Genomic DNA, 24,198 nt, shown 5'->3' with positions numbered 1-24,198 from the left:
TGTAGAGAATTCGTAATAGTCAGTTACAAGCCGACAATTTCCACTGACTAGAATTCATGTTAATTTATTTTAGGTCATCCAGCATTTTCTTTGGAATTACTGAAATCTATATTATTCCCCTTCATTTCTCCCCGCTAATGAGAATGGCTGCATTTTGTTCCACGCGAACAAATTGTTCCTCTGCATTTATTTACATGTGGTTGCCTCAGAATGTACCGCCTCACCAATTTGCTTCCGATATCTGTTTTATTTGGCAACATTTTGTGTTTATTGGTTTATATTTGGTCTGGCTTAGTAATTACATGAGGTTGATCATAGCAGAGCTGCGTTACAGACGCATGACACCTCTCAACAGCGGCGAGCAGGGCGTTGAGTGCTTGGGGTAGTCAGTCACGTGTCCAGCTCTAATATATGGGGAGAGTCCCTAAAAGGCTGGTGCATACCAAGCGAATGTCTCCACCCAACCTGCTACTGGCCTTTTTGACATCCTTTCAACCTGCATCAAAAATACCAAGCAAATGCCTTTCAGGAAACTTGCCCAAGAACCAAAATCTGTCAGCAAACGTCTTAGTGTTGCTTAGCAAAATATGTTGCACTAAATCTTTCTGGTCTGCTAGAGTAAGCCGCTGCTCCTGCAAAGTAAACCAAAGTAAACATTTCTCCTGCGGGAAATAAAATTCCATGTGGTTAGAGCAGTACTGTGATTAATTCACCAGAAATGAAAAGCCTGTGAAGAGAAAGTCAAGTTATTGACTGCGACTCTGAAGTCAAATGGCGCTGTAATCTCAGAGGCAGGGGCGCACCACGATTAACCCTGGATGTGTGCCTCATCTTTAATTCTGAATTGATGCACTGACGCTCTAACTGCAAACAAAGTCCAGTTTATTGTTGTTGCCAAGGGCATCTCTATTTTTTAAGGCTTGTGAGGACAAAAAAGAATGAGACTGTACAACTAGTACGTCTCATTTGTGGCTGATTATACTAGAATATGTGTTAAAATATTTTTAAGACCTGCATATGTGTCAAGAAACTGTTTGTGCACAGGTGTCTGACTGCTTCGGTGGCTCGCATATGTTTTAGGCTACAATTTAGAACTGTATAGGCCTAGCTTTAGAAAAAGTTTAAGTTTGACAATGTCTTAGGTTGCTCTTCATGCCTGCATATGGGTCAATGCACTGTATAAGCCTAGATGTGGAATTGGCTGTTGGTTAAGATGTTGCTTATGCATGTGTAGGATGCGCCCAGTATGCTTTAGACCACAGTTCAGGTGTGCATTTACGTTAAGCTAGTGTTTAGACTTGTGTTTGCGTTAGACAACATTTTTGGCCTACATTGTTAAACTGCTATTTAGACCTTTGTAGGTTCCTATTTTATGTTGTCTACATTATTTATTATAAATGTTTTGGTCAGCTGTGTTTATGCCTGTGTATTTGTTTAGCTTTGCGTACGTCTGCGCATATGTGCTAGGCTATGTTTAGGCCTCTGTTTTAGTCCATGCAGAGGCTTGAGATGGTATTGTCTATATTCTAGGCTATGTTTAGCCCTGTTTGTGTGCTATGCATTATTCAAGAATTAGTAAGCGGTAGGCCGTGTTTAGGCCTGTGTATGTGCTGTGCTTTGTTAAAACTGTGTATGTGTTAATCTTTGCTTAGGCTTCGCGATTTATTAGACCACTGTCAATGGATGAAGCCTGTGAGTGCGATCAATCAAGGGTTGGCTTGCTTTGTGGCCCACTCTTTAGTCACGCATGTTTCTTGAGCAGGAGCCTACTGATGTATGCTCAATTCACACCCAGCTCTTAATCCATATCACCTGCACCCTGCAAACCCACGCTGAAGGGTGCTGGCGGACAGGCCGTCCAGTGCTCGCGGCTGCCTAACGTGCCTCCTGACTTTAACTGTTTTTTAATATTCCACATATGGTTCCCGCGCCTGCATCCCTCCTCGCTGGGAGCCCGCAAAACTGCATGCTGATGATGAATCGTGGATCGTGTCCAGGACACCCACTTACTTCCCTCCCTATCAAACATGTGGCTCTCCCATTATCCACGCTTAATCTCTGTGGGGATACGACTGTCCTCTCTAATCCCGCCCTATTCTGTTGGCCGGGCCGGGATTGACTGGCGCACATTGTTCCCATACATTCTTCTTTTAATTAAATGCAGTGGATCTGTCATGTCAGTGAAATATCCCAGTTCTGTTTTTGCATCTGTGGCCATCCAATTCCCCCCGAAAATATCACTCCACCCGACCTCCAGCTTTCTCTTCCTTTTTCACTCTTGGAAAGAAAATCAATGTTAAACTCGAGTCTTGGATTAGTTGAGAGAATACTTGCAGGCTGCCAGAAAAGGTTCTCATGAAAAGTTAATGTTTTCTTGTTTGACCGTGGATAACATCCTCAAGCGCGCCCCTTTTCTCTATTGCCTGGTTCACAATAAACACCTCCAGGTGGGTGATATTGCCTAGCATTTCAGGTTGTGTTTAAATATACTCTGCAGAATTAAGTTAAGCAGCCACACAGAGCTGCCTAGCAGGTCAGGCTTTGTTTAAAGAGGTGAGGTAGAATACATCTTTTAAGGTGAGCAAAATGTCCAGTCTAGTGATGTAGGCTGTGTTTAAAGTAGTGAGGCTGGGGCGTAATTAACAAAAAAAGATTATAGAGTGTCCAGCCCAGCGGTTTAGGCTGTGTTTAAACATAAGAGAAAGAATAAAGTTTTAAAGCATAGTGAGCTCTCTCTGTAGTCTAGGGATTTAGGCTGTGTTTAAAGAGAGGCAGGAAAAAAGCAGCACATGCAGTCCCCGACCGAGCAGTTTAGTCTGTGTTTAAAGAGGAGAGGTAGAATAAACTTGTAGTGCACAGTGATTTCTGAGTCCAGCCTAGCAGTTTAGGCTGTGTTTAAAGAGGAGAGGCAGAATAAAGCTTGAAAGCATAGTGAGCTCTCAGTTAAGTTTAGGGACTTAGGCTGTGTTTAAAGAGGAGAGGCAGAATAAACGTGTAATGCACGGTGAGCTCCGGGTCCAGCCTAGAAATTTAAGGTGTGTTTAAAGAAGTTGAGCACAAACAACCACAGTGTAGTTAGGTCCAGGTCTAGCAATTAATACTGTGTTTAAAGAGGTGACGTAGAAACTGCCGCAGTGCATTCACTGTCCTGTCTAGCACTTTAGGTTGTGTTTAAAGAGGAGGAGCAGGGGAAACCTTTAAACCACACTGATCCCAGTGTCCAGGCTAGTGATTTAATTTCTATTTAAAGAGGAGAGGCAACGGAAACCACCAAACCTCAGTGAGCTCGGTGTCCAGCCAAGCAGTTTAGACTCGGTTCAGAGGTGAGGTAAAATATACAAGAGCAGGCTCACGGCTTAGCCCAAGAAGTCAGGCTGCTTTTTCAAGACTCGGGGGATTAAACATCAGTGCATTTTTGGCCAGGCCTGGTGGTTTAGGCTAGCTGGAAGCGGAGTCCAGCCTAGTGCTTTAGACGGATTTTAAAGAGATGAGACAGAATGCACTAAAGCCGAAGCATAGGTCAACCTAGCCGGCGGCACTTTAATTTAGAGTTGTGGCAGATTACAACACAGTGTGCTCAGAACCCACCCTAGATGTTTAGGCTGGGTTTACACATGCAGTTCAGAATAAAGTATAACAGGAGCATAATCCATGTTGAAGTGGGTGTTGCTGAATGACCCATGACATAGTCCAGTGCAGCACAGGAGGCTGTGTTGGAGAGGTGCTGTAGAATAAACCACAGTGCTTGTGATCCGTCCTAGTGGTTGATGTCAGGCTGAAAGAGATGCTGAAGAATGAACCGAATCAGGAGCACAGTCCTGCCTAGTGGGTGATGTGCTTAAATAGGCTGTACAGCAGGCATCAGGACCAGGCTAGCGAAAGGCCAAACTGCACAGTGGACCTCATCAAGCACTGAAATAGGCTATATCAGCCTCACTGTTTGCTCACTCCAGGATGTGCAAATCTGCAAACTCCTTGAGAAATCTAAAAGGCTGCAAACTGGGTTTAAATTGACAAAAATGTCATCTGCATTGTTATGAGCCCTAAGGATACAAGGCTAGAGACATTATCATGCTGAATACACAAAGAAACATGGCTTGACATAACATAATGTAGCATGTCTGTGATAGACTGAACATTTATTGACTGACTGCCTTCTTTTCTGTGGCGCAGTAAGAGATGGCACCCTGGAAAAAAAGCATGTTGAAAGGGGATCTTCGTAATGTACAAACAACTCTGCCATTTACTCTAGAGCTGAAAGCCCACCTCCCAAGGTCCATGATGAACACCTTAAATTGTTTATCCTGAAAAGTCTTATCCTGAACCTGAAATGGTCACTGATCGCAAACATTGTCACATTCATAAAATAACATGTACTATTCTTTGCAAACGACAACCTTTAGAGGATGAAAACCTGAATCTACCCACAGGGATTCCAGACTTTGACCTACTGGTAACACAATCCCATTGCAAAAGTGACAATAACTCACTGTGCTATGATAAAGATGACCAGATGACCCCGTGGCACCAGGAACACCATTTTGCATTTCCAAATTTCTGAGTAGCAACCTGTTGGTTTATTTTGACTGAACAAATTAGATTAACACAGCTGAAAACAAGGGTTTCTAAAATGAAAGCCCAGAACTAGAACAGGATGTCCCTGATGGCATGGAACCATCTAGTAACATTAGCTGTGTTATCTCAGCAGATTCCAAAGATTCACTTGCAAAAAAACCTTTGAAATCAACAAGCGAAACAGTGCACCGCCGTTAACATTCTAGAAGTGGACATCCAGAATAAAAACAGGATGGTTGGAAAAGGTACAACGTGGCTGGGAACCTATGACGGAAAAATACATTGAACTAACACCTTTTGTAAACACGCCTTTCCCGGTATGGTGTGCTCTTCTCTTGAGGCCTAGGAACACACCTTTCCCGGTATTGCATGCCCATCTCTTGAGCGGCCTAGCATTTACGCATGCTCTTATGACAGCGTCCTACTGGAGTACCATTCATCTTTGGACTGACAGGAAGGTTTTATATGTCAAAGTTAGTGGGTAAGTGAGCCAATGGGCATCTCCCTCACCCTAAGGACTCCGCATTTCTACTGAGGTTGCACAAATTTCACTCGCTATGGAAAGTGATATCTTCCCAAAATGCCCCTTCCACCAATTAATATTTTAAAACGCTGAAGTAAACGCCTCGCCAAGCCACAAGGGGCCCTGCTAGGCCCTATAATAAGGGCACTACAAGTAAACATTATTAATTACAAACAATTGCCTAAATTAGTTTTTTCCCACACCTGCTTCTCCCTTAATTAGCTCGTAGCCCACACGCTGGAGTCAGAGCAAAGTCTTCAATGTTTATCCAGGCGTACTTGACATTAACATACCGTATGATGTTTAATATCCGCTCCTTTTTTTTCCTTTTAATTCAGCCACAAAACAGCACATGGCGCTTATGATATATCAGTGGGTTGGAAACATTATCGGCGCGTTGGAGCGCCGCTGCGGCGCGCAGCGAAGCACTTGCCCCACTAGGTTTGGGGTAGAGATTGAAGCATTGGACAAGCTGTCAAAGATGCATTTTGGGAATGCTACAAAACGCGCAATTACCCAGCAGCTCACGGCTGCCAAGAGGCACTTCCGGAACTGAGCTCTGAAATGGGTTGGGGAATGAGAGGGGGTGAGGGGAGGGAGAGAGTGTGAGATTCGAAAGACAAAAGGGGGAGAAAAGACAGGGACGGGAAAAGAATAGGAGGAGAGGAGGGGAGAAAGAGACGAAAAGCGAGTGAATAAAAGGTTATTTTGTGACAAAGAGGGAAAGTGGTAGTGAATGGAAGGAGGGGGGAATTTAAAGGGAATTGCTGGAGAGGGAATGGAGGGGTGAAAAGCAAATGGTGTAAACGGTTGAAGGAGGATGGATTTGTTGCAAACTACAGTGGGAAGGAGGGGAGCCCGAAGAAGAGTTGGATGAAAGATGAGAGAAGAAATATGTCAAACAGTACCAAAGGAAGGAGGTCAGAGTGGAGTAGGAAAGGAGACCAGAAAGGGAGAGTGAAACATGTGTTTGAGAGAATGTGAAAAGAGGGAGTTTGAGAACCTGGGGTGAGGGTTGTGGAGTTAACTCGGAAGAGAATGAGGCTTGAGTGGAAGAGAGACTGATAATATTGAAGGAAGGGGAGAGAGAATGGGAGGTAAGTGAAGGCGTGAAGAGAGAAATGCAGAAAACTGCGAGAAACGAGGAGGAGACAAAGGACCACATATAGAAAGACAGAGAAAAAGCAAAACCACTAGAAATGTGAACAAGAAAGAAAACTCGGCTTAAATCACTCTAAACCTGAACGATCGTAAACGAGCTGCCATCGCTGAACATCTTTTTACCACGTTTAGCTGAAAACACTATTTTTGAAGACATAATCATTCCCAGAATAATGCCCATGCCCTCGGCGATGGATCAGTCAACGAAAAGGGCTCGAAACACAGAGGTGTGGTGGCAAAGAGCTACCTACCCTCGTACAAAAAGCAACCATTCAGATGTCGTCTGTGAAATAAAGTAATTGTTCTAGCAGTTCATCTTCCAGCAGAACAAGAATCATATATGAAACCACTTTGATATTGTTTCGTCTGATAAACACGTATTTCTGTGCTGTCTACAAATTGTTACGACGTTGCGCCTTCTAAAAAATAAGTGTCCTCTATAAAGCAAATTTGATTCTGCCTCTCAGGAGACAGTGTCCATGAAGTAAATATTGCAGTGTCTCTTACAACAAAAAGAAGTTGCTGATTGACAGATGTAATTTTGCTGCTTTTGACAAGCAGATGCCATCAATTAAACAAATCCAGCATTCTCTTTCAGCCAAGATGTTGCCGTCTTAATATACCTGACACTGTGTCTTTTGGTAAGCAGATGTCAATTAAACAAATCCAACTCTGGTCCGATTTAGTTGTTGGTGGTTGGGCAGTTGTTCTGCCAGGGTGATGGAGTAAATTCCTCATTTGCCCTGGCGGAGGCCCCAACTGACAGATTTCTAAATGACCGCCCAGCTGGTGGTCATCATTTATAAAGCATGGGGAGAAACCGACATCGCAGCGGTTCCTGTCAATGCATTTCACTGTTTGGTGCAGGGCCCCATCAATATGACGGAGTCTTACACCTAACAGTTTTATTTTTTTATTTCAAAAAGATCCTGATTGGGGATTTTCATAATGAAAATATAAAAGATAATGCCCTCTTCACCATGGTAGTCATCTAGCGATGACAGACAGTGAAAAAACAGCAATATGACCCCCTATCCTAGTTGAGGGGAATTGACTTATAGCCAATTCTCTCTCCGTCAAGATATAAATCAGGCCCTCTGCCTTTATGTCAGAAGAAAAAGGGATGTATGACATTACAACGCAGGCTATTACAACGCCTGCCTTTACAACGCGGTTTTTACATCGCACACCATTACAACGCATAGCGCTTTTGGGTGCTGGATAGTGAATAGTTTAATTTACTATTCCAACTCCAGTCCCCATGGACACTAGGGAAGGTGTTGGATAGTAAATTAAACTTATTCCCTATCCTAGAGCGCCCCCCAGCGCAATGCGTTGTAATAGTTTGCGTTGTAATGACCGCGTTGTAATGGTAGTGCGTTGTAAAAGTTTCGTTGTAAGTGATGTTTACCAAGAAAAAGAACCTTTTCCACCATATTGATGGTTGGCTGCAAAATCCCTTTCCAGGGATCTGTATCACCTCCTTTACCCAGGCGTCTATGCATCCCTATGTCACTGTGCAGCCTGAGCTTAATACATTAATCTGCAAGGTGTAAATTGGAGCCTGACCCATCGAGAGAATTCCGCCTATGGACTCGCACTAAAAACCTTTTGAGTTGTTGGCTTATTGTCCTTGTCTGAGTTAGAGCTGAACAACATAGTTTTCAGAATTATTTTAGTACACACCATCCTAATCTCTGCTTCAGTAATTTAATTGGTTACATGGCAAATCCTGAAAGATAGGATCATTTAAATTATTTTGTACGTGATCACTCTTACTCCAAAAAAGGCACCCGCGCTTGGATCATTGTCAGATCAGCCATTCTGATTAGTAAATGCAAGCTCAATGTTGTATCCAACTGATTTTATTGGCCGGTTCTTGTCTAAAGGTCGCCTCATTCCATTTGCTAGACCTTTTTCTGGTTTTGAGTTTTGAGCCAATCAATTTGATAGAGTGATATGAATTTTATTTGTATCCGTTTCCCGTTTCAGTATGACTCAGAACACATTTTTCAAGAAACCCATTTTATTAACCTCAGATTTGAAACTCTAGGTCTCCCTATTTTATTCACTACCTACTGTATTTTGTACATTTTGAATATGCTTGGCTGTTTGATTTTATATTTTAAACTTGAGTATATCCACGTGATTGGCTCATGCATTTTTTTAGTTACATTGTGTTTGCTCACCAGTTCATATCCTGAAGTCACCTCACTTTATTGGCTCCTTCCAGGGACCCTTCTGTCTCTTAAACACTGTTTCTGTTGAATGTAAAATCTACCAGATGATTTTTAATTCTACGCCAATGTCTGCAACCATCTAATCAGAAAGAAGCTATAAACACTGTCCCATCCTATTCCATTTGCTAATTTGCAGACGTCTCATTCAGTCATATCACAAATTGCGTCATGATTGGTAGCCTTCTCTTGTGAACGGCTCGTATTTATGCCAGTGTAGCATTACACGTCATTTTTAGCCACATCCCTGTGAGGAGGCAGACAGGTTGGACTATTGTGGAGGTTATGAGGATGGTGATGGAGGTGGGGGGTCAACGTTTCCCAGTGGGAGGATAATGGTGTTTCCACTCTCTATAATGGATACCTCTATACAAAGTGATATTTTGCCATTGACCATCCATTCATAGCTGCTCCCTCTGATTCACTAGGTCTCTTTACCCCCCTGGATGGGGCAGGGAAACACTGAGTCTAAGCTGGGAAGAAAGCTAAAACCCCCTAATCCTAAGTCATGAAGGCTCACCACGCATTCTTCAAACTCTGCTCCTTCAGATTCTGCAGGAAGTATAATACTAATAGCCCTGCCAAGTCATCCTTTGTGGAGGAAAAGCCCCCCTAAGCCCAAGTGCACATTCTTCAGGAGAAAAAAACCACAAACGGGGCAATAGGATAACACAGGCAACTGCTGTGAGGCTCAATAAATAATCACATCCACTGGTGTAGACCTCAGGACTGGGTTCCAGTGCCGGTCACTAGGGAGGGTTCCTATATATATATATACAAGAAGCTCGGTAGGAACTGAGCCACTCTGGGTCAGAAAAATGCCACTTTGAGAATGGACAGGAGCTGCATTATGCTGGTAATAGAAGTAAGAATGAAATTGGTCTGTACAACAGGTAAGATGCTTGCCTGAAACTGGGCCATGCTGCAAACGAAGGGTGTGCTGAGCTGTGCTAGTATTTGAAACTGGTTTGGAGATCAGTCTTGCTGGTAGAAAAGGTTTTGTTTGAGCTAGGCTATGATAGGAATTAAAGAAGTGCTGGAGGTGGATCATGTTGACAAAAAAGGTAATTCTGGAGCTGGACCATGCTGGTAATGCTCATTTCTTTAGCTGTGGAGGTGCCATTGGTCTCTGGAGTACCTGAATGAATTCATTTGAAAGTGAATGCAACAGCCCTTCTCAGCACTGGAACAATGCTCTCTCCTGGACAGTACTGACACGTTTCAGGCGTCAGAAGCAAGTCAATGGCGAAAGGGATAAGCCACACTTCAATATTTCTATTTAAGTACTGATGATGCGCTGAATGGGGATTGTGCGATTCTGGGAAAAGTTATTGGAGCATGATCAATTCCAGTTTGATGTGATGCTGAAAATTGAGGCGGACATGGATTTTCGCCTGAAGGGAGAGTGGGCTGGATGTGGGCCATACTGTGGAGCATAAAAAAATGGCTACATCGAGGCAATATATTAAGTGCTGGATGGGCTGAAGTGCATAGAAAGATTGGCTTGAACATCTGTTGGAGATGGACTGAATTTGGGCTACGGTAAGAGTATAGTATGGATAGCAGATGAACTTTCGTGGTATTAAAGGATCGGCTAAAACTGCGGCATTCTGGGAACAAAACATAAGCCAGGTCACACTGGAAATGGAGGATTGGATGGGCGGTGCAGGGCAGGAGCTGAGAATGAAGGCTGTGCTGGATCCGAGCCATACTGGGTCCAGAGAGGGAGGAAACATGAGAGCAAATGTATGAATCTTATCCAGCAGGAAAGGGATATTGGCACATGAAGGGATCTGAAGCCGAGGAGAGGTGTCAGTGATAAGGCTGGATAGAGTTTCAGGACAAGGGTAGCAAGAACGCAAGCAAGGGAGAGGCGGTGAACAAGAGGAAGGGAGGGACGGAAAAAAGAAGATTGAAAGAGAAAACAGATACGAGTACGGAAAAGATACAGGAGATATGGAAAAAGGAAGGTTAAAAATATCATAGAGTGAAAAGGGCTATGAAATTCAAGGGGAATAAAATGGATATACAAAGTGAGAGAGAGAGAGAGAGAGACGGAATGCTGATGTGGTCATCCAATAAAGTGCAGCTGGAAAAAGTAAAAACCACGGACTTAATAAGGATGGATGTGAATTTATGTTAAACATATGAAATGATTTTCCGCTCACCCTGCGTCTGGTTAACATTATAGTCTCTGGACTGGTGAGAATGAATGTTGGATCCCACAGTGTGCAGAAAGGTGGGAGCAGTCCCTTATTTTAGTATTTTCTCTAGTATTTTTTAATCTTTGTGTTTTGCTTTTTCCCAGACTTGTATTTCGGTGTTTTTGCTCCAATGTTTGGTTGTTTTCCATATGAGTGTTTCTATCACCATGTTTGGCTATTTTCTGTACCTCTAAGAGAATGATTTCAGTCTCCGTGTTTGAGTGTTTGAGTGTTTCCAGGGTTTCATTCAATCAGTCACGATTTATAAAGCGCGGCTAATCACCCGAAAGGGTATCCAGGCACTAGCAGGTCCGGGAGGGTGAATAGCACAGACATTTTTTGAGGGCCTTCCTGAATTCCAGAAGAGAAGTGATGCATGGGGAGGCTGTTCCAGGTCTTTGTAGATGTGGGCAAGTGAAAGGGAGGCGGTGTGAAGTCTTCTTGGTGGCTGGTGGAAGTTGAGACGGAGGCGTTGGTTAATGTAGGGGGGTCCTTGGCTGTGTCGAGCCTTGTGTGCATGGATCAGTAGCTTGAATTGGCTCCTCATTTGTACGCGGAGCCAGTGGAGTTTACCTGAGGTGGGGTGTGATGTGGGTACATTGGGGAAGGTCGGGAAGTAGTCTGGCTGCAGCATTCTTTATGATCTGAAGTCTCTGTAGAAGGTATGTAGCGAGTCCTATGTAGGGGGGCATTGCCATAGTCCAGTCAGCTGGTGATGAGGGCCTGCGTCACGGTGCATCTTGTGTGCAGGGGTAGCCACTTGAAGATCTTACATAGCATGCACAGAGTGAGGACGCAGGTGGAGAAGACAGCATTGATCAGTGATTTCATTGTGAGTGTGTTGTCAATGATGATTCCTAGGCCTTTTGCATGATCTTGGGGACTGGATGCGGATCTTAGGTCTGATGACATCCAGAAGTCCTTCCATGTGTTGCAGTTGTTGCTGAAGATCAGCACGTCCATCGTGTCTGCGTTTAGATGCAGGCAGTTGTTCTTCATCCAGTCTGTTATGCTTGTCATGCATCTGTGGATGATGATTCTTGTGGTGGTGGCGTTGTCATTGAGTGAGAGAATGAGTTGGGTGTCTTCTACATAGGAAATTATGTTGAGACTGTGGGATCTGACGATGTTGGCCAGACGGGTTATACATGCTTTGATGAGCGTGGATCTGAGGGATGAGCCTTGGGTTTAGAGGAGAATGGTGGGAGGTGGATCCTCTGGGTTCTTTTGATGAGAAAAGAGGTGATCAATCTGAGCGTGTCCCCTTGGATGCCAATGGCGTAGAGTTGTTTGATCAGCGGATGGTGAGATATGTCGACTGCTTCTGAGAGGTTGAGGTGGATCAGATCGGATCAGATCAGCTGTTTCTCCTAGGTCGAGGAGGATTTGGATGTCATCAGTGGCTGCATCAGGGTGGTGTTGATGCTGTGATTACTGCAGAAGCTGGATTGGCTGGTTTCTAGTAGCTGGTCCTGCTACAGGTGTGCCACAAGTTGCTTATTGATGATCTTTTCCAGTACCTTTGCTGGGAATGGGAGCAGGGAGATCGGCTAGTATTTTTTGAGTTCACTGGCGTCGGCAGAAGATTTTTTGAGTAGTGGGCTGACTTCGATGTGTTTCCAGGCATCTGGAAATGTTGTGATTTTAGACTCGTTTTTGCAAGTTCCAAAAGGCAGCAATGTTGGAACTTACATTTGTTCCTTAAAGGCATCCATGTTGGAACCAGCCCTTTTTCTTTCTTTGTACTTAACAACTTGACATCAATAGGTATAAATAATTCAGTCAATTAGCCATATGTTAGGAGAAAACAGTGGTTTTTTTGTGTAAGGCTACACCAAAAAAATCAAACACATCCAGTGAAAAACAGGAATGGACTAAAAGGCATTTTCATTTTAATGGCCCGGAGAAGTGTTTCACTTCAGAATATGACTGTATCAAAGGGCTCCCGATTTAATACTGGAGTGTCACAGGTTGTGGGTGATGCATTGTAGAAACCATTCGGTTAACTTTGGTGCTTTAAGGGGAAACAATTCACTTTTAATCACCCATAGGACAGGCCTCGCTGCAATGCCTTATTATGAGAGTGGCTCACTTCCAGTGCGAAGAGCATTGGGATCTAGGACATGCGTGGACATGCATGGAGCTGGAAGTGACACATTTCATACTTTTCTCATTTGCGCACTTGGGGGCATGTTGGTAACAGCGGGCTTAAAAAAAAGATCAGGAGTGTCCTTTCCTACCCACCCATCCCCTCAGTGCTTGATAAAATGGTGGTGTGCTTAGTGTGCAGATGACGAGGGAGGTGGTGGGTGCAGAAGCAACAGTGTGTAAAGTATTAAATAACATGGTTTTCTTCATCAGAGGTGTATTCCCTTTGTGTGCAGTTGTTTATTTTTTTCTTTGTGTGTTCTCATTTTAGCATTTACCATGGGCCAATTATTTGCTGCCTACATTTTCATTCACAAGTCAATGGGACATGGGTGGATGAGGGTGGCGTGTGTGGCTATCAGCAGGGCAATCCCTTCTTTAACCTGCACGTCTGGTGGTTGAGGCTGGGTGAGTTTGACAGTTGTTCCCAGGGACCTCCAGTGTGAAGATAGAGGGCAGTCAACGGGTGGAGCACTCCCAAACAAATGTGATTCACTCAGTGGTACAAAATCCCCAGTGAGATGATGATCAAACTCATTGTAATAGGTGATCATTGATAAATTTGTGTTATTTCCAATCGCTACAATAGCTTTGTGGTTTGTCGTTAGAATGCCGCCAATGTGTGATCCCACAATCCCAACAGTTGTGTCTTGTGTTTTGTGGGGAAGCCATGGAGGCGGCGTTGAAAACTGTGACTTTAAAATTTGCACCTTGGTGATAGTAGTTTTGCTTTTCCATTATAAGTACAGGGCATCCAAGCCCAAGAACGTAAAGCGCTTTTGGCTATAATGTCAGGTGTGGCTGGAGGTACAATACCTAATTTTAATGTGGGACTCATTTCATGAGCTTACCGACCAGGGTGCTTGTTTTCTGATGACCAGGCTCTGGCAAATTAAGAGTAGACACAGAAAAAGTGCAAATTCAGCACTAGCCAGTTTCCCATTAGTATATCCACAGCTGCAAAATAATACCTTTTTATGTGGATGCCTATCTGGGTTGTCATGCCTCTCATTGGATCAATCTCTGTCGTCATGTTTCACACATCCACAGCAGGGACGTTAGCCTTCTGGGCTATCTTACAAGCAATAGATACAGATTGCGAATGTCAAGCAGGAAAAATATAGAACCAGTCCCCTGCCATATCCCGTCCTCCTCCACCAAGCCTCTCCCCTCCCTCGCCCCCCTTAGCATCCAAAATAATGAACAGATTTCAAAATATGTATGCATGTATTAATGATTTCAGCTCCGATTCATTATTTAGGGGTGTCCCAGGAGCACTTCTGATTTATAAAACGCTTCTTGCCAGAGCTGGTGGAGAACGATCAAATGAGTCTCTGCTGATTTGGGCTGGCGGCCGCTTGCTTGAGCGCAAGTGGGTTGAGCTTACCAGAGCGGGGGGCATCTTACAATCCCTTCCCCAGCCATCTCTCCCACCTCATTTTCTAGAACTTAATACATACATTACTGTGCTTCACTGAACACAACAGGCCGGAGCTTCGAAAAGGCCAGTAGGCCTGAAACAATCCCAAGCAAGTCCAACAGAGGCCATGCTTACATTTATTTTGTCAATTGGAGTGTTTTATTTGTCAAACAAATTAAGGGCTAGAGTTCAGGGTATTTCACAAGGGTGCACTGCAGCAGGCACAACCCACATGTCACTTTAAGCTTCAGGTTTAAGTGCTAGTTTTAGCATTCTTTTTAAACGTATTAAACATTGAAATACTCCACTAATGAACTTTGCTTAAAAATATACGTACAGCGCCATCATGTGGTGGATTCTCAATAGGATGTGGCTTTGTTTAAAATTTGCGCTGGTGTCCAGCACCAGAAAGCACCAGCACAAATTAAGCACTGGTCAGGTGTCTTATATGGAGAATGCCGTTATGAAGAATATTTTGACAAATGGTTTGACATAATCTAGTTTGGGACGAACATGCAGTCATGTGGAAAACGTTCTTCAGCTTTTACTTTTCTTTTTGCCTTTGCCACTTTCTGACACTTTTAGGCATATATTCACCGCTATAATCCTTGCTGCACCGCTGCTGGTTTGCTTCTATCACCCGCCCCTCTGAATTATTTGTGATTTAGTTTGCCTTCCTGCCCATGTAGAAAACTTTTTCTATGTCTGCTGTCTGAAATAGAAGAGATTCTTGCATTCTACTGCCTTCACTGTTTGTACTTTTGTCTTTTGCCAGAATGTTTTAAATGCTGGCCGTGTGATATTTTGCTTGTGTACCTGTTTGTAACAGCCTAAAAAGTAGTCCACGTCAGTGCCAGGGTTGTTTGGCCAATATCTACTGTCATGGTTTGGTAATTTATGTTTGCATTAGGTCACTTTTAACTTTTTTCCTTTTTTAAAATGCAATCAAGGCCACCCTCAGAGGGTTAGATTTTTCTTGTATTATTATTTTTCAACTGGTAATGTCCATTGAATATGTTTGAAATAAACAAAATAAAAAATGTTGTAGGCTATCCAAGGATAGATCTATTGACTTTGCCAATGCTTGTTTATATAGTGTTCAAAACAGGAGCTGCATTTCTAGAACTTTTCTAACCACTACCTACTTTGGTAGAAGGAGGACCTCATACACCAGTAGATAAAGGGATCACACAAGTGGGGAAGTACCCCTTGCTACTCTAGGCTCCTGTTTCACAACCATCACACTGCCTGGATCACCTGCATGTATGAGCGCTGAGTGTTTTATTATTTATGGGTCAACAAGCATTGTCCTGTATACCATGGAAACAATTTCAGATTTCCCACAGGTTGTTAAGCACTCATTACTGCTTCTTTCAATGTCAGATACTTCTTTCAAAATATGGTTGCCAGATGAAGACTTTCTAAACATTCTTTCCTAAGATCACAGGATGGTTGAGGAAATGTTCATCTGCATCCCTCTCTGAGCTGGCTCACAGTTTCTAGTCTCGCCTAGACAGACAGATTTTAGTTGCCTGTTGCTGATAGACCTCTTATGGGCATACCTAAAGCTCACAGTTGACTTACAGTCAATTCATTGCTTACCACTGGTTGCGTTTCTTGTCTCACTCCTTTGCTTGCTTTATATTTGATGGCTTTCCCTCCTCTGCTTGTGTTTGTCCCTCCAATAGAGCCTAGCTTGTTACCATCCTTATGATTGAATGATATGCTCCCTTCCAATGCTCACATTTAGGGAACTACTTATTTCATTTTCTTTAAGCACTACATGAGTGCATATGTGTTCTTGCTCTCTCCCATGTGTGCTGCTTGCCTCTTGAAATCCCCAACATCCCCTCTCCCCACATGTTTAGTCAGTGACCCATGCATTCAGTAAGACACTTTAATCACTCGCTTATACAGTCAGTCATGCACCTACTAAATCATCCATTCAGAGCATACCGTCTCATGCATCATGAGACATGTACTAGTCACCGCAATTCTTTTTTTTCTTTTTTTGCCAAAGCTGCAAATTTTGGATCACTGAAGCAGGACATTGACACCACCCACACCGCAATTATTACATTTTGTATATAAAAAGGACATTTACTCTTTAAATTTTTTTTTATTAACAGTGAATTCCTTTTGTGTGAGGGAAACAACTACATTCATTTGGGCTCTTCACTAACACTTTAAAAGGCATGCTCTTACATTGTCTACAGTATGTATCTATTTGTGTAGTTGTTACTAAAGGTTTTTTGTTTGCTTTATTTAATCAAATGTATCACCATATAGGCCGCATGGGGAAATGTCAGTCAGGATAGTATTTATCACAGGCACTTTAAAGAACCCGATGGAGTGTTCCCCACCACATCAGTGTTCAGAGAAGCTGTGTATATGAAGTATCTAATTTACTACGGTTCTACATTATGTAATAGAGTTAAACAGAGTAGTGGTAACCGTGCTAAGAAACACCAGCATTGTGGTATCACATATGACCTATAGAATAGATAGTTACACCTTATACACAATGTAGATAGCTAGATAGATAGATAGACATACAAATAGATAGCTAAACAACTTGCTTATATACATAAGTATAGATGCTCCATCTTCTTGGCCTTCTTAGAAGCTGAAAAAACTCATGTTAACAATTTCTTCAAAACATTTTGCTAATTAATAGGTGGATCTGATGGTAATTGTAAAGGTATGTATTCACAGAAAGAATACATTCGGCTCACATTGCTATTATGCATGTTTAAAAAAAAAAAAGCCAATTTCCAAGTGCTACGACCCTTTTTAGGGGTCCCAGAATAAGAACCAAGTAAGAGGTGCACAAGTTCAGTCGTGGGTTCCATAATCTTGCCCCAGTCTCGATTCGATTTTACATCAACCAACTGACACAAAATGTAAATATTGGTCATTCTGTTGCAATTCTGTATTTTTCAAATCCCACTGCCAAAAATTGTCCCACAGCAACGAAGTATTTCCCATATTGCACCCGTGCAATTTGCGTGTTCCGGTCCCAGCTTTAGTGACTTGGTCCATTTCATTAAAAGAACAGTTCTACTTGTTTTTGATCCATTTTGCCCTCCTTGGATTTCAAATATGTTATTTCACAAATGGATTATATGCATCAGGTAAATCCTGCTTGGTGCACACCTTGCTCCTAAAGCTGATTACACATCATAGATGCACACACGCAGAGTAGTGTTGTTACTTATGGGTTAACTCAGCTGTGAAGTATGTGTTCTATTATGTCTGAATGAGGGTGGGTTTTAGGGTCCCACTGAGCCTTTGCCTTACTCAGGACCTTCTCAGTGCACGCTAGCACCTTAATTTTGATTCAATATTTGCTCCTCTTCCTTAAACTTTCATATGCATCACTCTAGATTTGCTGCTAGACACTGATGAAGCACATGGTTCTGGTGTCTTGTCGCATTGCTAGAGCCACCACAAAAATTTGCCATCTATGTTTTGAATAAACCCCAACCCTACTGTCCCATTTTTAAGCTGTCAAAGTGCAAAGGGGGACAACTGTGCCTCCACATCACAGTCTAAAATCCAGTTCAAAACTCGCAAGAAAAAAAGGTTGCTGTCATTTTGCCCCGGCCCCGAAAAATATATCACTTGTAGCAACCGAAGGAGTGCTTTTTCTTTTGTTCTGCTGTTCCTTCTCATTTTATTCATTTCTAAAGCAACGACAGATCATAATAATGAAGGGAAAAAATCCTACAGCCACTGAGGAATTACTTTAAACGAGAGAAGGCGGAGAATCGCAGCGATTGTAGAAAATAACTACCCTGAGACGCAACCGAAACATTTTGGGGAATTGGGGAATTCTGATCTTCTTGCGGAAGAAAAAAAAAAACAGATAGGAACGTGGGCTGAAAAAAAAATAGGCGAGAAAGAGTGCGAAGGAAAATTAATATTAAAGACAAGCTGTGAGTTTCCATCTGGCCTCGGCGCTTTTGACGAAGACTTCCGTGACGGAATTCATCTGTCTGTCAACTGTCAGAGAATCTCATGTCACGAAATCCCAGGGTACCCCCCTACACAACTCACCCCGCCTGCAACCATTCCATGCGGCATCTTGATTATTATTTCAAGTCTCAGCTCTATGAAAGAAAAAAGTATGGGTAGGGGCACTGAAAACGCTGCTTGTACGAGATTTGAGGGGTGTAGGCTGAAGCCCTTAGTTCTTCAGGTCCACCCACAAATCATCTTTGGTGGCCCAGTCCCTCTCCCTGGTAATAGACAACTGACACCTGCTTGTCACAGCCACGAGTGGCCGCGCGGCACCAAGTCTCCCCTCTTTAATGTAAGTACATGACTACTTAATGTACATGCAGACAGATAGGCCAGTGATGCCAACCTTTCGTGACAGGCCTGGGGGACATATCTAAAGAGTCTGTGCAGCAGTTGTATTCTTGGTATGAAGATGTGGTGTGCCACTCGCAGACGCCGGAAGGGAATGCAATTCCTGTGCAGTGGAGGGTTGCAAACTCTCTCCCTGCAATCAGCTCCCAAGTGAGTGAATGAGTGACTGAGTGATTTATACAGGAAAGAAGGTCATCGTGTTGGATTCCCATTGCAAAGAATGATGTTGAAACCTCCAGGTCACATGCTAAAGAAGACCTTGTCAATAATATCTATTGTTTAATGGGAAAGTAGCCATTCCCTTTGTTGTGTGTGCTACACAAATTGCAGATACTGTTATTATTCTATATACAAAGTAGAGGTCAACCCTCACTGGCACATTTTCGGAAACGATTGATGAAATTTCTGGCTCTGGACATATGCTTGGCCAAAGTGCTCAGGACTTATAAATGCTGTGTGAAGGCTGCAATGCTGCACCATGTTTACGGTCTTTCTCATTGATCTTGTAGGCATTTTGAGGCACACTTTGGCTGTTCATTAGTGCAATGGAATGATTTCTCGGTGGCAACTTTGTAACTACAAAGCAGTTTTAAGTTTGTTTACCAGAGCCACAATTCAAAAGGTAAAGGATGTATTAACGTACTTGAACTATGTGCTGCCATGTTAAGGTCAGGCATGGACAGGCCAGGACAGAGGTTTTCTGTTAGTATTCATCCATGACTGTGTGCAGTGATTTTTCTTCAAAGGCATATGGGCCCAATGAGAAATGAAGGTGATGCCTGTGAAATATCAATGTGGAAGAGTGTGGTGTCCCGTTGCCTACTTTTGCTTCACATGAGTCAATGGTTTTCATGGTCTTTTGGCTGTGGCGCAGACTTACTGTGGAGAGAAGTTCCTGCAGTTGGATCTCTGCTAGGTGCTAACATTCCTTCTCACATTATGATAGCTAACAAGTCCGTGGGCACACAAAGCGACAATGCAGACATTTTGGGCATTCAAAGGGATTGAGTGTCCTATCATAAATAGTAGCCCATATGTAGATCTGAACAGAAAATATGATGCTCGGCTAACTGTCCAACAGAACACTTTCAAACGTCATTTACTTGGTTGTACTGTAGTTAGGGTCATGTGGCGATGGAAGTGGTGAGGATTCAAGTGTTAGAGGTAAAACTGTGGAATGAACTAATAAGTCTCTCTTGCTCGATTGATTTTGCCATTAAAGGTGAGTCATCACGAAACATTTGGTTAGTATAGTCGATGACAACTGTGATCTTGTGGCACACCAGTTGAGTAAATCTATGGTTTGGCATTCATGCGAATTAGTAGGATGACCTCTGTTGCACTCACATGACAAAAAAATATGTATCATTGTTTGAAACGTTCTGAAAAAATCATCAGGTTTGATTGCATATTAAAAATTTGGGTTGATGAAACTTGATGTAGCCACTTTTGACGATTCCCAGAATCCTGGGGCACACATGGGAAAGCAAGCTTATCCTTTTGCACAGATAGACAGGACCTGGGTCACAATTCCTATTCTGCTTGTGCTTGTTACTGTGCGTGTGGTGCCAGAAGCTGAATGCTAGAGATGTAACCGCAGCACGTCTCCGCACTAAGTACATTATTTGATGTCGCAGAACCCCAAGCCTTCTTATCAAGGCACATCTTTATTAAGGACATGATCGCTGTTCCTGTCAAGTCTGCCCTGATTCCCACCTGATAATAAGGACAACGAACATCCCATTAATGCGAGTTTCAATTTACAGTTTCCACAAATGCAATTATCACTGTACAAGCCAAGCTAAGGAAATGGATCCAGGGCTTTCAGGAGCAATTTATACAGTGTAGACACAGATGAATCATGAATAAGCAAGTAATGTTCTTGTAATGGAGGCAGATCAAACAGCTCAGAGCCAGTCAGAAAGGTTTAAGAGGGTAGACACAAGTCACACTTGTGGGCACAAAGGCATGTAATTTATTCTAGACAAAGTGAATGAGTTTTATGCAGACAGATCCCCAACAGAAGAGGTCCGCATCATGGCACGAGAAGCAACATGTGCTCAGTAGAGGACTTTAAATAGTTAAAAACAGTAACAACTAGTGTTAAGGGGGAAGGGTGGTTAGATTTTGCGATATGGGGTAACATGCATGAGAGAGAATGTTCAGTTAGTTGGTAGTAACTATTGCCTGTGGGGGAGGTCTGGTTGGGACAGGGTGAAACAAATCATCAGCAGTCAAGATTACTGTGGTGGGTTCAGGACTAGCAAGTGCCCAACAGCGGACTTCTACACGGTGGCACTAGCCGCAATTGGTGCACACGAGGATATGGTCTATATGATGGGCTTGGAAGCAGTAAGTCCAGAATGAGAAGACCCATGTAGTGGTGCTAGTGTGTATTACACATTAATCCACAAAGGAAGATATGTTATCTTTCTACAGAACATCGCTGGTAGTGGTGGGGCCTCAAAGTGCTGCTGCTTTGTTTGAAAACTCGACGGTTGAAGCTTGCAATCATAAATGCAAGGTGTATGAGCGCAATGTACCTGCCTGCAATCCTGTCACTATGAACGTGACACAGGATCAATGTGTCCACTTTTTTTTAATACATTGTAGTGTCCGAAGAAATGCAGGCCAGATCTATGATATATTGTCTTAAATTACATGGATGTTGTGTGTCCTATATGCGATGACGTTGGATTGGGATATGCATAAAGCCTTGAAGTGTACTTCTAATGTGTTACAGCAAACACGATGCTCCATCTGTGCAAGCCAGTGTCACTGAAAAGTATGTTAAATTTGTGAGGGCATCACACATTATATATACGTACAAAGGTGATGGAACTTGTGCCCACAGAAGGTCAAGTGGCAAAATCTGGATTAGTGAGTGACCAAGCAAGGACCTCTGCATTGCAAGATTGGGGGTAATGAGGACTCAACTTTAGGGGGCCCATGGTGACACTCGTAAAAGTGAGTGCGCGGCAGACGGCACCCGCATGGCGAATTTGGAGAGGTAAGATTTTAACAATGGAAGCTCATGAATTGAGAGCGACAATAACCAGTAGTCTACTGAGGAGGTGTGCATCATTGGACATAGTGCAACAGGTGTTCAATAGAAGAGGTTTACATGGTGGAACTGACCACATCCAATATACAATGGAGATTGTCCAGGCAGCGGTACATGGAGACAGGAGGAAGTGCCTAGCAGTGGAGAGGCACATGTAAAGTTCAAAACTATTTATTTTTCAAAAAGAAGTCCCTGTGGTTGGACCCTTAGCAATGAGTATTCAATGAAGAAGGCTAATGTAATGGAACTTGGACCTGTGACTGTTCAAAAGAGGTGATTCTCATGAAGGGACTAATGACTTCCCAAAGGAGGAGATCAATGTGGTTGCAGAGGGTGCAGGCGATACTTAACGAGGCAGCCCCATGCGATAGGACTGATAGCAAAGAGAGACCAATCCAGATCATGAGGATGGGAGCACACATGGCTCAGCAGAGGGCGTCCATGTGGGTTGGAAGGAAAAAGGATTTGTATGCAGTGTCCCTGTGAGTAACAGGTCCTGAAACTCGGACATGGCCATATTTGGACCGGAAGCAGTGTTTGGCCAATACAAGGCTTCTGGTGATCAACAGTAGAGGTGCAGAGGGAGCTCTCATAAGGAACGGGTGTCAGCAGGGTACACCATATGGTGTAAAGCGGATCAAGGATCATTAAACAGAGCAGGCACGTGCAGTCAGTTTTTGAGCACTGCACATCCAACAAAGGAGGTCCACATACCAGGTCTTCGAACATCAAGTATCCCACAGAAAAGGTCAACGTGATGGGGGTGTGAGCAACACGTGTGCAGTAGACAAGGTTTATATGGTGAGTCTGTGAGCAGTGAGTGTCTAACTTAGGATGCGGAGTGGTGTGGTGGGGAATGACGAACTAGAAATGTAAATGTGCAGAAAAGACTGAAAATATCATCAGGGCGTGCAATCATTACTACTGCATTGAAGCTGTAGAGATTCATGAACAGAAGTCTAAGAGCTGTAACCAGTCACGACAAATTGGCAATGTTAAGAAAAACATGTCCTAGGGATCCTCTAGATTCCTTGGTCACATATGAAGGACAGTCAGTTGATAACAGGACATGTTGTCAGTGCAATGCTGTGCTGCTCTGAAAGTGCATAAAGTGCGTGATGTGCCACAGTGGATGAAGGAGCACTCGGAACAGATGCCAAATTGGCAAATAGACAATGATAAACAAAGCTGCGCAGACCACTGTATAGTGCAAGCACTTCTCAGCAGGCGATTTGTACCTTTAATGGGACAGTATCAGCACTTCTCAGCAGCCCTGCTGAAATAGTAATCTCATTGTGGTAGCACTTTTCCTGGGGATTGTAGTTTAATGAATGAAGCAATGTCAGCTCATTTTAGGAGACAGTCTGTATGAGTAATGGGCAGTAACTGTGTCTCTCAGTAGGTACACTGCGCTTCTTTTAGGACAGTACAAGTATTTCTCAGAATCTCAACTGTCATGTTGATGACATACACCAGCAGTCTACTAATGGTTTACCATGCAATGAAAGGGACAGTACCAGCTCTCAACAGCTCAGGTGTAATTTGATGGGACAGCACTATCATTCTCGGTAGGCCTGTTTTACTTTCAATAGGACAGACCAGCATTTCCTAAACACCTGCACCACTATTAACGGGATACTACCAGTGCTTCTTGTTTTGGCCGTGGGAAATGATGAGTGCTTCTGAGAAGGCCTTCTGTAATTAAATTAGGATAGCAGCAGCCTTTCCTTGCTGGTATATTCGTACAGTACGGGTACTACTAAGAGGGAAGGGAATTCTGTTCGAAAGGACTCACTCTGCCTTACTCCCCTTTTTAGGTGGCACCGTTCTCTCTGCACTAATAGCTTTTCAGTTGTTCCTTTTGGAAACCTTCTTTTTTGACTAAACCATTCGATTAGGGATCGCCCCTGCCCAACAGTTCCCCGTGACAGCTGTCCCTCTTAATGCAAGATATGCCTTTGTATGGAATTTAATATCCACCTTGCGGGCGATGTCTGCCCGGAGCCTCGCATCAATCAAGTTTTTAATTAAAAAGTGGGACGTCTGTGTCACACAACACACCCCCAACTGGCTCAGCAGTTCGGCCCTTCTGCTTCCATGGTGGTTCGATATGCACCAATGGGGAACATAGACATCCCTTGTTGTTGTAGACGTCATCGCCAAAGGTCAGGAAAAGACGCCGGTCGTTCGACAATTGACAAGCACATAAAGGCTTCAGAGGTGTCAAGTCCTGTCATGGGGGGACCAGCGGGGAAGGGGTGCCCGCCGTAAAGGATTGGGCGGGCATCCAGCGCTCCCGTCACAAAGAAAGGGGCGGGCACCCAGCACCAGACCCACGCGCAAGGCCTTTGTGTGGCAGATGCCGCCTCTTATTGTACTGCGCCTTACTCTTTCAATAAACCCCCACCGCACAACAGCCACTGGGCCTCCACCCTGACATCTGTTCCCTCCGTTTGACAGGACTCGGAGTTACTGTGGGGGTACGCCAGCAT

At 43.5% G+C, this 24,198-nt stretch overlaps 1 protein-coding gene across 3 annotated transcripts in view; it reads left to right on the top strand.

Annotated features, from left to right (window-relative positions):
- The window catches only part of EBF2 (EBF transcription factor 2), a 215,674-nt gene that overhangs the window by 108,429 nt on the left and 83,047 nt on the right, over window positions 1-24,198 (top strand). The gene's annotated exons all lie outside the window — the stretch shown is intronic.

The sequence above is a fragment of the Lissotriton helveticus genome, chromosome 11, assembly GCF_964261635.1.
Source record: "Lissotriton helveticus chromosome 11, aLisHel1.1, whole genome shotgun sequence".
Lineage (NCBI taxonomy): Eukaryota > Metazoa > Chordata > Amphibia > Caudata > Salamandridae > Lissotriton > Lissotriton helveticus.
The sequence above is the reverse complement of the archived record's forward strand: the minus strand, read 5'-3'. Positions and strand labels throughout refer to the sequence as shown.